This window comes from Rhopalosiphum maidis, chromosome 1 (assembly GCF_003676215.2).
Source record: "Rhopalosiphum maidis isolate BTI-1 chromosome 1, ASM367621v3, whole genome shotgun sequence".
NCBI classification, from domain to species: domain Eukaryota; kingdom Metazoa; phylum Arthropoda; class Insecta; order Hemiptera; family Aphididae; genus Rhopalosiphum; species Rhopalosiphum maidis.
The window spans coordinates 56,849,135-56,868,112 of NC_040877.1; the positions used below are offsets into that span (position 1 = coordinate 56,849,135).

Here is an 18,978-nt window from a genome sequence, read left to right on the forward strand (position 1 = left end):
ATATAACACATTATACACTCTCCAGCAGTTGGACGGGTGCTGGCGAGCGGGTGACCCACATTCGCACCTCGCGCGGTCCATCCGTCTTCCGATCATACGAGAAACGCGTTAAATACGTGCACTCTCGCCCAACCAAGTTCTCTGCAAACGTGTATGATACATGACACTCGGCAGTATCACAATTATTCACAGTGGCATAAAAGTGTTACGAAACTAAACTTAAACGAAATCGTTGAACTAAAAACTAATTGTATGGAGGACTAACAACTTCCCATCTGAATCCTAGTTCCAAACACATAGATGATTTAGGGATGTGTGCCTATTTTGCTTTACAAAGCAACGAGGCACGCGTATTTTGATAGTCGATTAGTTGATAATGCCATTTTAAGATATACACAGTTTAGTATTTAAAACTCAAATTGTAATCAGTAATTAAAAAAATATCGAAATGAGTTTCAGACAAAGAAGCAGTTAAAAAAGGTTATAGCTAATTTTACGTCCTAACTTAATAGTGTATTTATTGACCTAATTACGTTCCTGTATTCTGTAGCAATTGACTATCGCGATGGTTAGTAACTATTAAAATATTTATTTAATATTTTAGTTTAGTTGAGAAAAAATAAAATATTATCATGATTTAAGAAAATAATTTAGACTTATTTGCAATCAAATACCAAAATTAAAAACAATATTCTCACTAATAAATAATAATATTAACAGCTTTTAAAGTCCAAAAACCAATTTTAAATGTTCTATTTATTTCTGTTTACTAATTATTTATAGGTGATCATATTATAATAATGCATCATATTTATTAAGTTTATCAACTTAATTTAATTTAATTTTTCTAGAGGGTGGAGTGGGCTTATTAAATGTTATAATTTTAGAGTATATAATACCTATATATATATATTGTAATATGCAAGTTATTATATATAATATGGTGTATATTATTATATAATTTGGAGATAGTTACACCTATAATAAAAATTGAAAAAAAATTGGAGGAAGAGACCATTATTGGTTCCTCCAGGTATGGCATTGAACTTGTATTCTCGTACAAGTGACAAGTGTATCTTACAGCGTGTATTGCGAGCAAGTTTCATATCGATTTCGTAACATTTAATAACAATAGACAACAATAATAATATAATATAGGTAGTCGTCGAAACACGGCACCGTTTAGGTATACAACTGCACACGTATGGGCATACACCGTAGTCATTATTTATTAAATATTGTTACGCGGAAGAGTTGTGTACGAATAATAAATATATTATCGCTATTACGATGACACCGTGGCCAACGGTGACGCGACATCGAGTGCGCGCGGACAACAATTGTAAGCAGGAACGGAAAAAGAAACAAAACAAACGCATCGCATCTGCGCGCGACGAGTCCGACTGTCGAATACGTGCGGTGTACATTAATGAATAGTATATTATTTTTTTTTACCGTACGTGTACGAATTACCATTCCAAGAACCCGATGAACTCCGATGACCACACTTAAACATGGGCGTAATAATAATGACAATAATTATTATAATAATAGTAATAATAATAATAACAATTATTATTATTGACAGTAGTCCGTCCGTCAATAATAAACGAAAACGTACAGTAATATTATATTGTTGTTTGGTTTCTTGACACAGTTGCCACAAAATATAGAGCTATGTCTTCGAATTTTTGTATCATATCAGTGTACATCAGTTCGTGCCGTTTGCAATATTTTTTTTCGTTTGTTTCGACCGCCGAATTACCTATTTCTACACTCGTCGAAAATAACATCGAATAAATAAAAAAAAAAAAAAACTATGTAGTCTATCAGACGTTTTTATAAACATTTATATTTTATATTTCCATAGAAATCATATTCGACGTAATATCCCATTGCAGTACCGCACACATGGTGATTTTCAATCCACTATTATGATTTTCGGACGTAGGTCATATGTATTAAAAACAAGATATTACAGATGCGACACCTGCAGTTACGTGTTTTTGATTATAAACTCTAAAAGTAAGAAGCCACAATCGTTTTGCAACACGCTTAAAATATAATCGAAACATAATATCACAACTTATTGTAGGTATAAGGTATATAATATATTATACCAATATATTATTTTACAATACAATGTAAAAAACAATTTATGATTTTAATTAATGTAATTAAAATATACTATTATAAAATTTTGATTTTTTAAGAAAATATGTAATCCGTGAACATTTAATGGCAAAAATTTTGCACTTGAGATCAGGTCCGAAAAAAATCAACACTTAATTATACACAACGAATGCATGTATTTGGTTTCATCAGATCAATGTTTGGAAAACAAAGAGAAACCGTACATTATCGTTTCGCACGATGATAACAATAACCATACGTCCACTGTCCAAACATAATATAATAATACATATATTATAATAAGTATATACGTTTGTAGATCAAGTCTCTAAGCCAAGGTCAAACTGACGTGTAATCCAATACGTGTACCTATATATCCTATAGGTACACAAAAAATATAAGAGGTGTCCGTTTTATTATATTTTACAGTTTATCCCGACAGCGCCGTTGGTATACATTATACTGTATATACAAATAGGAAAACGGTTTTGCAACATTGTCCTCGATTTGTGTTCGTCCCGGGGCCAAGGTTCCCCGAGTTGGGACAAAATGTGTATCATTATAGCCGTTATCACTAGACAATGTACAATCGTTGTATGATTTCATAACGTCGCTTCGAGCAAATGTAATTCTACTCGCTTTGCACAATACAAATTACAAATTAAACTGACAATAACACACATTAATCGATAATTGAAATTTATTTAACTCTGCACAGAATAGGGTTGAGTGCACAAGTTCCATAACATGGTTTGGTAGGTACTCGTGTAGTCGTGTGCCAACTACCGTATACCTATATTGTCGTACTAACCGCTTCACCTAACCTAATCCACTTGACCGACATTTTTAAAGACACAATAGGAACCTACAATACTTGTCTCATTCGATACAAAATTACTACTTCTATTTTCAAATCGCTAATTGGATACGCACAATATATTTAAACCGATAAAAATTATATAAAAAAATTTTATTCACGGCGTCATAATACTTTTATCAAAACCAGTTTAAAATTCGCTTATTCCTGACTTTTTATTTTTACGTAGTTAGACGTTTAATTAATATAAATATATAAGACATATAATGAGAGTATAATATGAATAATCTATAATAAACTATATTTATTTTGAAGTAGATAATTATTCTACTAACTTTCTAAAATATAAAGTATCCAATAAATTATAAATTATCTTTATAGTGAAAAATGAATTTTACCATCTTGAATTTGATACAATATAGAAATACTGAAATACTATTAAACTATTTTGAACTTCTACTTTGTAATTATCAATTGAAATTAAATAAATCAAATACAAATAATACGACAAGTTTCTTGTTGCCATACTACAAATTTGTTTCGTGACTATTTAAATGGTAATCTAAAATACATTTAATTGTCATGGATTTTACCTTTTTGTTAATGTTCTGACTTCTAATAGGTTAAGTCTAACCACTGATGTTCTAAAAGCTATTATCCAAATTACTCTTATATTATAACCTATACGGCTATACAGAGTGTAACAGAAATAAATGATAAATGTAATTAATTAATTTTGTAATAACTTTAATTCTAGTACATTAAAATTCTGTTTAATACCTACTTAATTCTTATTATAAACGTAAATTTATAATAAAAAATTAAAATTAATAAGAACAAAAGTTAGTCACACAGTTAGTCATTTATATTTCTGTTCCACTCTGTACACTAGTGCACACATATTGTATCTAATTATTTTGTATACCTCCTTATTGTATGGCGTTTTTATAATTTTAGTTATATACAATTAATTGTAATGTCATTAACAGGTACTTCGTGTGTTTTTTTATATTCTAAATTCCTTTTATTCTAACCCACAAATAGAGACATGTAGTTTATTTATTTATTTATATAAAAATTTAATTTTATTGTATTCACAGCGAATAGTAAATTAATTAGTTTTTTCTAGTTTGTCTTTTCTCCGAGATTAGTTAAAGTGTTTTTATTTTAAAATCAAGTTTAATTTAATACAAATGTTAATAATATGTTATGTGGGTACTTGATTATTTGTCAATTACAATACTTTATGAAACCATCTCCGAGGAATACGTGTCACAGTGCACGCCCTTTAAATGTTTATTAGTTGTTAGATGTTAAAATACGTGTATACGTTGTAAACTTGTAAATATACCTTGTATATTACAGTGTCACGATGATTCGCGACTCACGTAATATGTCATTTTGTGTGTCTTACACACGTAATACTATTACTAAACCATACCATTAAATAGCTTCGAGAAACTTATTTCTACAACTAATACACTATTTGTAGCTTGCGATGACATGCACTATCAAAGTGCGAGTAGCGTGGCATATTGACTTTAGGTGGTTATGGCAATATAATTTCAAAGTCAACCTTATACGAAGATGTAGCGAGGTCGATATTATTATTGTTTATTCATACGTCATATAACATATATTTTAACATCTATAATAATACTCGATAACGAACTCTCATTTGACCGATATCTATTTGTCGTACAGATTTGTTTAACACATTAACAAGATGGTATAGCCTATAGCGACTAGCGTTGATGTTTAATAATTCGAAATTGTCGTGTTCTGCGTAGCGCAAGTATAATGGCTGACGAAATGATTGAACGTAAAACTCAGATGAAAAAAAAATGAAAATAAAAAATATGTATTATATTTGCACCCGGGAGGCGCACTTTCTCTTAATTGATTATTCGGATCACACACGAGTGTAAGATTGAATCAGTAGACTACAGCAAGATATACTATACGTATAATAATATGCTGATATATTATATGTATACGCGCTGCATGCAGTCACTGCCGAGTTGGTTTTCGTGTCAATCGAATCTTTACGTAATACACATGGCGTATCATATCATCATAGGTATATATATAAAAAATATATATAATACACGCATCAGAAACATAGGAGTAAGCTGTTTTTTACGGCCGTCACCCAAAGGTGTGTCGGAAGCTGTATATAGTATCTATAGACGACACAGAACCGGTCGGCGTTCGGGTTTTTAGAATTGACTCTATACCGTAATACTTATATTTCTGTGCCGTCTATAAATCGGTTGTTGACAAAATACGTTTTATGTCTACGTTATTTATATATACAGTATATATTAAGTACAATATGTAGAAAATATATAAACACGACTTACGTTGTATACCGCACGTAGGCCTGTACGCGATAATATTTAAACAGTATAATATATACCTAATACATATTATATCTACAGTATAACCCACTGGCCACTATACATCTAAATGTTTGATGTATACACCGCGAATACGAGTTATGACAAGTTGGTGCGATTAATACACTTAATAACTTAATGGATATATTAACATATTATATAGGTACGACGAGTGACATGCTGGTTTATATTTTAATAGTTTATGTAATATTTATTTTGTTAAACAATAAAATTGTGACCCATTAGGATGCGTGAACGCAAATCTTCTACAAATACTACATATTTAGGATCAAGCGCCGACGAAAATTTATATACAACGTTGTACATATAGTAGGCGGCCGGCTCTAATAGAATCAGTGAATCACCGGTTTTGTTTTTAGTAGATTAAATATTAAATTAAATTTATTGGTCTAACCCGTAGTAGGTTTTGGGCAAAAGTTCTAATTCTCGGTGGACTGGTATATACCCTCTCACTTTCCAAGTCCCCTCTACGGTCACTATACAACGCTGTTGTATTTATTTTAATATTTCACGAATTTTATGAATTTGACCCAACCTTTACTATTATTGATCAATAGAGTTAACACAGTAGCACACGTCTTAGTAGCGTGCCAGCATCTATAATGTGCTAAAATCAATCTATGGTCTTTATAATATTTGTAATATCATACGACACTCCATCATAATATGCATATTGATGCGATAACACGATAACAGCAGCAGTCCACAGACTGCATCTGGTGGATATCTAACATGGATTCGTGTCGAGTAATGTGGGACGCAGTCGACACTAAACTGCAAATATAAATGTCGATCTATATACATGCTAACTCTGTCGGAACAACAATTTAATATCGGACTATTGCCGTTTATTATTTATACGCGCGATGTTGTTTTATAAACGCGCGTATATTATATGTTCACCGGCGGTATACGTGCGGCGATCGTAAAAGGACACTGTGCTGTAACGGTTTATCCGAATGCAAATGTATAGTTCATTAATTATACCTTTACCGTTCCTGCATTACGATTACTATCAATTATCATCGTTATTATATGCAGAATTAACAACGATAATAACACGTAAGAACGAACACGCAGCGTGTGTCTGGCATGCACAGCGAGAGAGTGCGAGAGAGAGAGATTTATGCCGTACTAGCTGTGTCGCCGCCCGTACGCATATAATAATATTATTATTATAATTGAGCTAAAATGGGAGGTTCCCCGTCCGTCTCGATTGAATTGAATATTTAAATCATAACTTTCCGCGCGCGCGTCCGAGTGAAAACCATCTATTGTGAGGGCTGCGACACGCCGCTACCACTCTATACCAATCAACCATATATGTAGCCGCCGCCGCCGAATAGAAACAAACAATAATAATCATTATTGATATACATAATGTATACGAAGCGCTTCGTTTTAGCCGATTCCGATGGAACACGACGGCCGACCGCCATAATATGTCCGCAGTCGCTATATATTATAATGGTGATAATACTAATTTATCCTTCTGTTCCTTCTGAATCATTCATTAGATCGTTACGGAAACGACGGACGGCCGCGATATTTACCCGGCAGACCCTAATGACCGGTAGGAATGTACGATATCATATTTTCTCGACTACCATTATTTATATTGTATTCGACAATAGTGTGGCGGTAGTCGCGTAACGAACAAATAACGATCGACGATTACAACATACGTCACATTAATGGATTCTTTTTGTTAGGCCACGGTATTCCGCGTAACTTACTCCGTGAGATTAAATTATGATTTTTATTGTGTAACTTAAAAAGAATCCCCAAATCCACGATATCCTAACCAATTTTCAGTTAAACTATTTATTTTTAGATAATTTGATAAACTTCTAGTCATATCCGAAGATTTTGTGTCTTTGAGACTGTAAAGAAAAAGTAACAAACTCAAGTCAATATTACGTAAATGGTTGGCTGTATAGGGGTACGTTTAGACCCTTCAAAAATCAAGTCTCATTGTATCACGGTACAGACTCCGACATTCACGCATTCTAAATTCTTATGTACATATAAACAACGAGATATGGTTCTATTTGGATTCCAGACGTTGTTTCCGTCTCAATGGAAAAAATACCTTATCTAAATATTTTACGCGTTAGTGGAATTAAACGCTTAAATGTTATCCAGAACGTACACGGAGGCCATACCGATGACGGCCACTGCGCTTATAATACAGTATATCATACAACGGTCTTGTTGACTTTACAATGAGCTTATATAGGATGCATAATGCATATTATTATCATCAACAAACGCTAAACAGAGAGACGCGTAGTGTGTATTAAAGAACAGGTACATTTATACATATACATAATATTATATATATATATATATATATATATATTACATGTATAATTCAAAACACTTTTTCTTTTAGAACAATTTGTTTCCTAGTCATCACTGTAAAAACGTTTTTCTTAATTATAACACCTTAAAACGTATATATTATAGTACATAGATAAACGTGTATTTAGTGTCTTAAATATATTTGTAATTGTCGTTGTTTTGCGGACATGTCTGTTCCGCTCGAAACGAAATAACGTCACAGTTATAAAGATTTGCATGGTATGGTTGTCATGTACGTACATGTGATACGCCTGTACGACGCGGTGCAATATGTACATATATAATAGAGGTAAATGATTCGATGCGTAGAAATTTGAGAGTATGCTTATCCGTTGTCGTAGGGGCGGCGACGTGGATCTCGAGTAAATGGCTTTTCGTTGGTTAATTTAGGATGAGATTATTTTATATATAGATTAGTCTAAAATAAAATCTGTTGAAACAGTAATGAACATATTATAGAACTTGCGTGAGCTTTTATTATAGTTACATATATTAGGCGTCAGACTTATGGATTCGTACTTATTTTTATAGTCTCGGGGTACGAAAATCTTTGTAAAAAGTAAATACACGAGGAAATGTACTGATACGTACCGTATTTTACTAAAAATAAATTGTTTAAATGTTAACTTTATTTCAGTCGTTTTACCCACTGTACATACTACATCCATGTATTTCACAATATATGCATCAATATAGGGTGACATTCGTGTTTTTATATTTATCCATACATTTTTTTTGTCCCTCCGTGCGAAACTCTTAATCCGATTAAATGAGTTAGAAACGGTCGATCGGTCATGCGACGCGCGACACCGTCGCCGATACCGCGAGAGTTATTTAAATCGACTGCATTCATAAAACCGCGTTGAAATAAATAAGTCGACACTTCCGCGGCTGCGACATCGTAATTGCTACCATCCTGTTAACTTGGCCTGTTCAGACATAACGGTAGGACGCATATTCAGAGTTCGACAAGTTCATTGTTTAGAGGGGTTGACGATGTTGATAAAAAATAATGATAATAAAATATATTATTATGAATATCATAATAGGTATTATATTTTTGAGGCTAAGACTACAAGCTAGGCCTTGTTTTTATTTGCAATCTGGAATATAAATAAATTTTTCTATAATTTAAAATAAACTGTTTTGTATTGAATGTTAATTATGAGGGTTAATTCAAATATTAGGTGTGGCTTAACTTATTCCCCGCACCCTCAAAATCGTTTATGGAACTGCACGCCTTGCAATGCCGTTGCTTGCGGTCGTTATGAACTGCATTTTCGTATAGTCTAAGGACCTGGACCATTAATTAATACAGCTTTATATATATAAGTGCAATGTGCAACACTTACAAACCCTTTTATAGTATTTTTTTTGACCAACGGCATTCGGCAAGAACCATTTTCCATATCTACTGCACAAGGCGGATTTAATTACGGAGAGTTACGTTTGTATATGATATATCGGTAGGTATTATATACCAGCACACAGTATAATAGTAATATATACGCATATATAATAACTAGTAATAACATGCACCCCGAAAATAAGTAAAAAAACTTAAAACCACTTTCGAGCGCATTTTACTTTTACCAAAGGCGTGATTAAAGTTAAATTATTATTTAGGATTTCTAAATGCAAATTATTATTCATGATTTATCCGCAAGAACCGGAAACTCAATAATACACGTAGAATGGGTGGTAGTAATGGCGTACTCAGTGCGTTTATAGTGTACAAGAGCGATGGGAAGAAAATGGGGTATCATATAATATACACTGCAGGGAAAGTAGTATTACTCGTTAGATTTATCTAAATACATGGTGGATAAAAGCATTCAACACTACTCGGCTACCGTCGATTTTTATTAAATGTTATAGCCATATTCCAATTTATAGTGTAATTGCAGTTATTTGCTACATGCGAGTTCCCGTACATTCAATTTATAGGTACCCATGTAATAGGCGAATTTCATTGTAATACCTAGGTACCTATATATTATACAATTTACAATTGGGTAATTATTAACAGTAGTTTATTTGTTTTATGAGGTTTACTTATTTAATTATTGGCTGTATTTAAATCTTACTGCATGGGTTCGTTATAAAATATTCGATAGAATTGTATTCGTATATCCTACGTGATATTTATATATATAGTATAATTATATTATTACAAAACAAAAGAGCTATATTATATATACATTTATACATCGCAATTGCATTCGCAACGCTATAGAAACTCACGCACACCCGGTTTATAGAACATTTACGTGCGACAACAGCCAAATCATGACTTGACCTTTATTATAATGATAATGTTTTTATTTCTATTTTACTCGAATAAACATGATGTTTACACGACAGTACGACACGAGGTACTGTATAATATATAAGTGGACTCATAGAGTAGTGCGGATGAGTATAAGGAGCTATTTATTATTTTTAATTTATTGCAAGACTGCAATAGTCATATTATACTGTGCTAGTTGCCTAGTTTAAAGATACACTTCAAGCCAATTAACGTGAAATACATTATGACATAAATGCAGTTTCGAGTAGAGAGAACTTATTATCAGAACTATGGAATACCTCTGCAATTAATATAATATCATTAATATCCAATGCGAGCAGTATATTGCATCGATTATAACTAAACAAATCATGAACAGACAAGGTTTTTTTTAATTGTTTTTTCTTAACATACATGTATAATATTGTATTATAGTATATTATAGGTTTGATATTTATAAATAAATAAGATAAATTGTTGTAGGACAGGTAGAATTTCGATTACGCATTTTTAAATAATCTTTCATGGTGCATATAGCTAGTATATACTATATACATCATACATATACATTACATAGCCACATAAAATATTATATCAGGTACTACAGTGTAAAGCAGTATACACACAATTAATGCTAATTATATTCTTAGACTTAACTATTAAATAATTGTGAATATAAAATATATGTATGTTATGAAATCAAATTAATTTGCCTTCTGATTAATGAAGCATTAAAAGTTAAGAAGTGAGAAATGGCAGTTTTGTGTGATATACATTTACATGAACATGATAGTTACGTATAAATATATTACATATTTTTCCTATCCATAAAATTGTAGTTTTAGAAATATTTCACTAATACATTTTTTTTTTTAATGTAACATAATCTTTGTATGCTATGTGAATATAATGTAAGTTATTGAAGTTCTAGGTTACTAAAATATAACTTTAAATAGTAGAATACTAGAATCTATAAATTATTATATAATAATATGATAGTATAACATTTTATAATTTATAGTTTTAAAATTTGAACGATCTCGCTTATTTACACATTATGAACTGATGTTTTTACATATTATATATATAACTAAATTTAAAAATATTTTTGAACTGCGCATAATACAATTTTTATAGTTATTTTTAAAATTCTACATTATTATTACAATTCCATAATACCTACCATACCGGTTATAATAGAACTTATAACCCCTTAATGATTTAAACTGGTTTCAAATAGGCATAATTTTTTTATCAGTTTCACTCTAATACGCATGCGTACATAACTGTTATTGATTTTTATAAAATAATATTATAGATTCAAAATAGTATAACTGAAAAAATAGAAATTCTCGATATTTCGAGAATCTGCCTGTACATTTTTATTATTTAAGTTATCTATTTCACGCAATTTGCATTTTCACCTGCAAATGAAGATTTATTATTAATTGTTATTTTTTTATACAGAGCTTACACAAAAATGTATACATGATTGATAATACATACATCATAAGATTTATTTTCTACATAGCTATACATAATAACTTTAAATTAAATATTTTGCTAATACATAATTGTCCATCTCATATGCATATTTTATATTATAAAATGGATATGTTACTTTTTTTTTTTAATTGTATTGAAACGAACTCTATACAACAATTATTTGGTTAAGAAACTGTAAGAACTGAAAAAGTTTATTTTGATTAAATTTATTGATTCTTTTTACAGCGAACGTTAACATAATTCGACATAACAATTAAATCAAAATAGATCGAAATACATTTGAACCTATCAAAACACAGCGTAAAGAAGATTCTATATGATGGGAAAGTATAACTGGTTCGAGAACAAAAAAATACAACGTGAGAATGCAATTTGTTCTTTAAGTCTTTGTACACGATAATAATATGTAGAGGTCACGAATATAATTCATTCAAGTGATTATTAAAAAAAATAATAATTTAGAATTATACTTGAATATATTATGTTCATTTATTTGACTTCGCACAAAATTTAAAGCACATACTTAAAATTGTATTTTTTCTAATTTTATCGTGGTTATTATGTACATTGAACCATTAACTGTAAAATGACATCTGTAAAATTAAATATCAATTGTGTACTACTTAGACCGCTACAGGATGATACTGTGGAAGTGTGGAAGGATATTGATAAAAATTATTAATAATTTGTGTCAATATCCAATAATAATTGTCTTAGATGTTCTGGTATCCTACATGGCTACATTCATTACATTTATTTTTATTTAAACATTTTACATAATGTGTATATTATATTATTATGTCATTTAGTATAATATTGTGAACAAATTATGTACTAAATTGAAATCTATACCTGACTATACTTGAGATCACACAAAATGATATATTATTGTTTAATTGTTTATTAATTTTTTATAGGTTTTATACAACTGAGATGCGAGATTGGAATTTTTATTTTATTATTTATTTGCATTGTATTCAGTTGCGTCGATTTCATCTGAAATACTTATGACAAATTTCTATGTATCTAGTAGTACGCTTATCAGTCCTACCACCCACCCCGATTCACCAGAGGTCATTTTATCACAGAAATTTTAGATGACATCTTCTTCAACTTCAATTCCCTATTTACAACTAATTATTAATACATTTTCGTGTTTCTCTATTATACATACTTACTATAAATAAGCAAAAAAGTTTATTCGCTTTAATATTAAAGTTATCAGCACGCAATTATTTTTACTAAACGTATATTTATCTTGTTGAATATTCAGAAGACGGAAACAGCACAAATGGGTAAACACTATTTATTATTATGATGATTATTTTTATAATTTTTAAAACAAAAATAAGTTTATCTTTTAAATAATTATTAATCGAACAAAAATATATATTTTTTTTTATAATTAATAATTTATTCAAATGTTGTTTAATAATTATTAAATAATTGAAATAAGTTTATCTAGATAGTATTCCCTAAAACTAAAAATCTTTAGGTACCAAAAGGTAGGTACTTACCTACCTACATTTATAAGTAAGGTTATTTAGATCTTGGGTGGTCATCATTCACATCATAAGTTTTATTACTATACTCATATCAGTCATATCTAATGTATCATTATATAGTACAGTATAGTAGATATTGTAATTATAGAGTACCTACCAAATTGTCTTTTTGTGTATTAAAGTGATAAATTTGTGACCATTTGGTTTCCTCGAAATGTTCCTAATTTAAAGAAATATACAATACTAATAGTAAATACATTTACATTTTTGTACTTATGGTTGTATGCTTATATCTTCGTTTGTATCTATTTAGTATAGGCGGTATCTATATCTAAGTAAAATAAATGAAATTTTTACTATCTTTCCAATGATAAATAATATTATAAATGGATATTTAAAACTATTCATTGAAATATAAAATAAGTATAGACAAAGATCAATTGTCTAAAGGTCTAAATAGTAACCTTGGTAAAACAAACCATAAAATACAACTATTTGTATGAAGTCTCAATGTTCTATATTGGTTTCTAACACATTTAACTGGTCTGCTACTCGAGTTAAATTTATAACACGTATTAAATTGTATACAATAGCATTAGTTTCAAAGCACTGACATTCATTACACGTAATTATTAAATTTAATCTGTGTATTCAGGGGTAATTTATATTAAATCCAAAAATAAATTTAAAACTTTTTTTAAGAGATTTTATAAGAATGATGCAGTAATTTATGATTTAAAATTATTAAGTAGTTTATTTTTATCCATAACGGCTGACAATTGTTCAAGAGTCAACTTTCTAATATTTTATAATATAATGATATAATTTAATAGTATATACAGTTTTTTGTATTTCATTATTTCATAATAAATATATAAACAACCCACACCCTCTCTTATTCTTGTACGCGTTTTCAAAAAATGTGTTATGCATTTCAAGGACTTGAAATATAATCATTTTCGTTAATCACGTTCTTTTGTGTGAGTTATAGAACTAAAATTTGTATTATGAATCTAAGATCGATTGTATGATTATTACCTATAAATCTGTTAAATATATAGACGCACGTATAGTGCTTATGGGAAACGATGGGAATAAATGGAACACAATATTTTTTCGAAATTATTTGTACCTAAATGTTTGGTTGTCAGCGCTGGACGCTGGCGCCACAGTTCATAATATTTTCGGGACTGAACAAAATAAATATTTTTTTCGTACATATAAGGCGCCACGAAACCATAGGAGACTGGCACTATGGAAGATACCATTTTCTAGATGACGCCTGTAGGTATACCACACAGGATAAACAAGAATATATTCCAGTCGAGCTACAGACATCAGTCGGCGTATCAAGTAACAGCAATTATCCATGGCTGGGAGATGTACATATAATAATAATCATGCATTCATGCGGCCTGTTATTATTTCGAATATCGTGCATAACTAGGATTCCAATTCATCTTCCATATTCTACTTATATGTATAAGTTGTACAGATTTCACGATTGTGAATTTATAATGATGAATGATGATTAATGATGTCATTAAGATTATTTTTATTTTCAGCAACGCTATAAGGTTTATTAGTTCTATATTATACTTGAAGGTGTCTGTATTATTATTTTATTTGAAAATCTGATTTATAAATAATATAACGATGATTTAATGTTGTACTAAATTTTTAAAGACAAAGAAATAATGGTATATTAATTTCAATGTATCATAGTAAATTCAGTAAAATCAATAATCTTTTATAACTTTACTTACATTTGAACAATTAATGGTAATCAATTGATATGAGTATGTATTTTAGATTAATATAATATTACAAAAAATGTCAGTTCCGTGTTCTACGAAACCTTTGCCAAGTTTATTTATATTAAAATGAAAGTGACATGATACTGATACACGGTATAAAAAGTGTTCTGATAAATTAAATGTTTAAAAACAGATCGGGAAATCAGGTATAATGCCTCGATCATATGTTGACATACTTATAAGTCGCGGTCGGCACCCTCGGGTACCATTTACTTGTTTATTAGAATAATAATAACACTAATAACAGGCAAGGCATGGCACATACAGCCTACGGGCTTTATTTAGCTCAACGCATAAAAGACGTTTGTCTTTGATTACCTATCTCTATACATACAAATAGATGGTGCCATGGTGATTTCCTGGCGTATGTGTGTGTGTGTGTGTGTGTGTAATGAGTAGTTTGTAATTTACACAGCATACAGAAGACTGTGAAAAGTACCTCTTTAGTTGTTGCCATTTGAATTGAGAATCAATATGGGTTTATGAATAGATATATAATGTCTTCTTTTCGTTTATTGTTAAATAGTAAATAATATATATTATCTATAACTAGAGCGGAAAATCATATTCTTTTTCAGCACCGCTAAATAAAAAGGAAATCATTTAAACATAAAAATGCTACCTTTTGGTTTAAGTATAACTACCGTCATGTTTAAAATTAATATGCACATACTTAAGCTTTTGTTTGTAGGAGAAATTAATCAATGTATTTCTTGTTATTTTTTAAATTACTAATTATTAAGAATATAATTACTAAAGCAAATGATAAAACTAAAGAAGAGTAAAATTTAATAAGAGTACTACATTTTTGAGATAGGACCTGTTGTTTAAATCATTTGTCGTTGATTACAATTTTACACATTATTTTTTTTTTTACATTACATTATTAAATTAGGTTTGTAAAGTATATCACAAATATATAAAAATAAATATTAAGTCAGCATAATCACTAAACCTAACTCCAATGACCAATACATATTTTTAAATCCAAACTATCATATTTTAACATATTCAATACCTACAATTTTATATCGGATGGATGACGATTGAACAGTAAGTTATAATATCTGTATAAGTGTATAACCGCATGCTATTTCGATTTAGATATTTGACCACGAATATTGAATTGTATAGATAATTTGATATTATTAACAGTCATGGTTATTCTTTAATAAGTTATCAGCTGATAATTTATAACGAATTAAAAATAAAAACTCTATATAAAGGCTATACCTATCTATTATCGTTTATTTTTTTTTTGTAGAACCAGTCTTACATGTAAGAGCACATGACAATGGAAATTTATGCACAGTATTTCACATTTAATTATTTCGTTAACTAATATAAGACTTCTGGTGTGAATTTATAGTAATTGTCAAATTTAAAGGTAACTGACAACATTATCTGAGTTTTCTCAGGGTTATTTTTTTTAAATTACCTATTTAATTTTAAAGATAGTTATGACTATTATGAGTATTTAAAAAAAACCATGAGCTAGTAGCATAGTCAATGGTTTATGTAATTTTTTTTATATAGAAACCAACCCCTATAGTTGGTGTGAAACGTTTATGATGGTATATGGCTCCGAGCGTTTAAGTTTCTCGTGATAAAATATAATGAGTACATATTTTCATCGTTGAATCATCACTCATAGTAGTCACTATATACCAGGTAAATTCGTCACGATACAAATATTTTGAAATACGCGTATTACATTATAGATACAGTATAACGTGCAGGAGGTATTAAGCATATATATATATATATATATATATATATATGTATATTTTACTATAAGGTATAAGCACATCAAATGTAAATAATATGACTTTAATAAACACTGTAGTTGTTTGTTTTTAGTCTTCGATCGTCTGCATTAAAATATAGCGTAGTAAGTGCAGGAAACATCAATATCGATGAGTGTCAGAATCTAAATGCTCAAATCGTCCAACGTCATGATGTGTAGTGTGTATAACGCGTCGGCGTGTATAAATTAATATCGTCATCCGCCGTAAAGAATAAAATTGCGAAAGAACGGTTCGGATGTAATAATACTATTCTAAGCAAAACAAATGTGTTCTGCAGTCTATATGGACGTGTTTGAACTTCGAATGGAAGTCGATATACCTATACCTGAATCATATATTTATAGAATATCTATCCAATGCGAATAATATTGTTATACTACGTATATTATGTTTGTTATATCTGCAGCCGTGCACGCGGCGGTCTCCCCTTTTTTAGTCACTCGCACGTGACCGACCGGCTTCTTCCGGCCAATGCTACTCGGGGCATACATCATATACGCATAACCCCGAGTCGCGTAACATCACCCCCCCTCCCGCCAATCGATTTCTGCTCAACTTATCTGCACGTTTCATCGCAACTACAAATAAGTTTTCCCCCAATAATTACACATCGTCGTGGGTTGACCGACGACAGAGGGTATCATAATACGCACAAGAAACGGCAAAAAGAACGACATCTCACCCGAATATTTTTGATTTTTTTTTTACTAACCTTTTCGTCGAGACCGCCACCGTTGCGTATACACCTGTACGTGTCCTACGAGAATAGCAGTTATTGAGTATTATCCATGACGTCACGGGCAGCGATCGAATTTTTCGTCACGACACACACTCGCGGCAGAACACGCACTTGGGTTTATCCGTGGTAAACGATAGGGAGGGAGCGAAAGATAAAAAAAACGGTTTGAATTTTATATAAATTATTCGAATTCCGAGCGGGCGCCAAACGCACGAAACGACGATTACGACAACGATCGACTGGAACGCGTGCGAGCCAAACGAATGTTACCGGCAGACTGACTCGGCGGCGTCATCGTGCGGCACCTGCAGTGCACCACCAATGACCACCACCACCACCACCACCACCGTCACTAAACATAACTTCTACTACTACTAATACCACTACTACCACAACTACTACTACTACTACTACTACTACTATCATTATTATTATACATTTATACGACGGATATAAGATATAACACTACATCTTCATGGGTACCCGCCACGGTAAGACGGTTACAGTAGACATTCCGGTGTCCGCGCAATCCGTCGATTGCGTCCCTGAACACGTCATATTATCAGTATTATATCACACATAAATATAATATATTTGATACTACGTAATATTAACAATACGGTTTTTTTTTTTTATTATTTACTCGGAAAAAAAGGATTTATATGTAAGTAATTATGATGGTAATACATATGGTAAAAGAATGATCAGTTGGTAGGTAAAGTGTTCAAAATTACATAAATTTATCAAAAAACTATCTGCCATCTGCGATATCTATAAGAATATTAAGCGTAATCTTTTATACATGTTGTTACTGTAAACAACATTTATAGAATTATACGTTTATGTTTACATTTAAATGTTATATTATTTAGGTACCTATACTACCTACACATTATATACATTAGGCACATTATAATTTATATTACATTGTCGAGAGTATGTCTAAGTTTATTGAAGAAATTTCAAAATTTTATTTGTATTCGCTTAAAGTTAATATTATATGAAAGCTGGTCGGAAATTACTTCAAATAGTATTTTCCTTTCACTGTCAATTTGATCTAATGAAAAAATAATAAACGAAGGTAAACGTATATATATAAAATAAATGGTAATATGGTATTGGTTTAAAAACTCAATGGTAATTACTTATAACGAATTAAAAATCATTTGTAAATCCAATGTCATGGAGAAAAATATAAAAATCTATAATTATATATAAATATAATATAACAGCACTCTAAAAAAGATGTATTTATGTAGAATAGGAAGATAATATTATGCTTTCGGCTACTTTCTACACTCTGCAGAGTAGATAGTAGATGTCTACCTATAGCATATTACAATCATATATATACATATTGGTGTCAAGCTTTTTACTCGCCAAATTTTCATCCTATCCCAATCATACAACCGTTGTTGGGTAAGCAAACGAAATTGATTTCTATTATATTATGTATAAATATAATAAAATAATAACAGTTCATATTATAGGCGGACGGTTGGATACATCATTCAAACACCCTATGGGCTATTATAGTATAGAAGTCAGTATACCTACAACGTATTCTACCTGCAGTCTG

General features: G+C 30.4%; 1 protein-coding gene across 2 annotated transcripts in view; it reads right to left on the reverse strand.

Annotated features, from left to right (window-relative positions):
• Positions 1 to 17,658, reverse strand: part of LOC113552005 (cadherin-99C) — a 54,862-nt gene extending 37,204 nt beyond the window's left edge. For both annotated transcript variants that reach the window (XM_026954657.1, XM_026954648.1), the window contains exon 1: positions 17,373 to 17,658. The gene's annotated coding sequence lies outside the window, so the exon portion shown is untranslated. The remainder of the gene's footprint in view (positions 1 to 17,372) is intronic.
• Between the last annotated feature and the right edge of the window lie 1,320 nt (positions 17,659 to 18,978).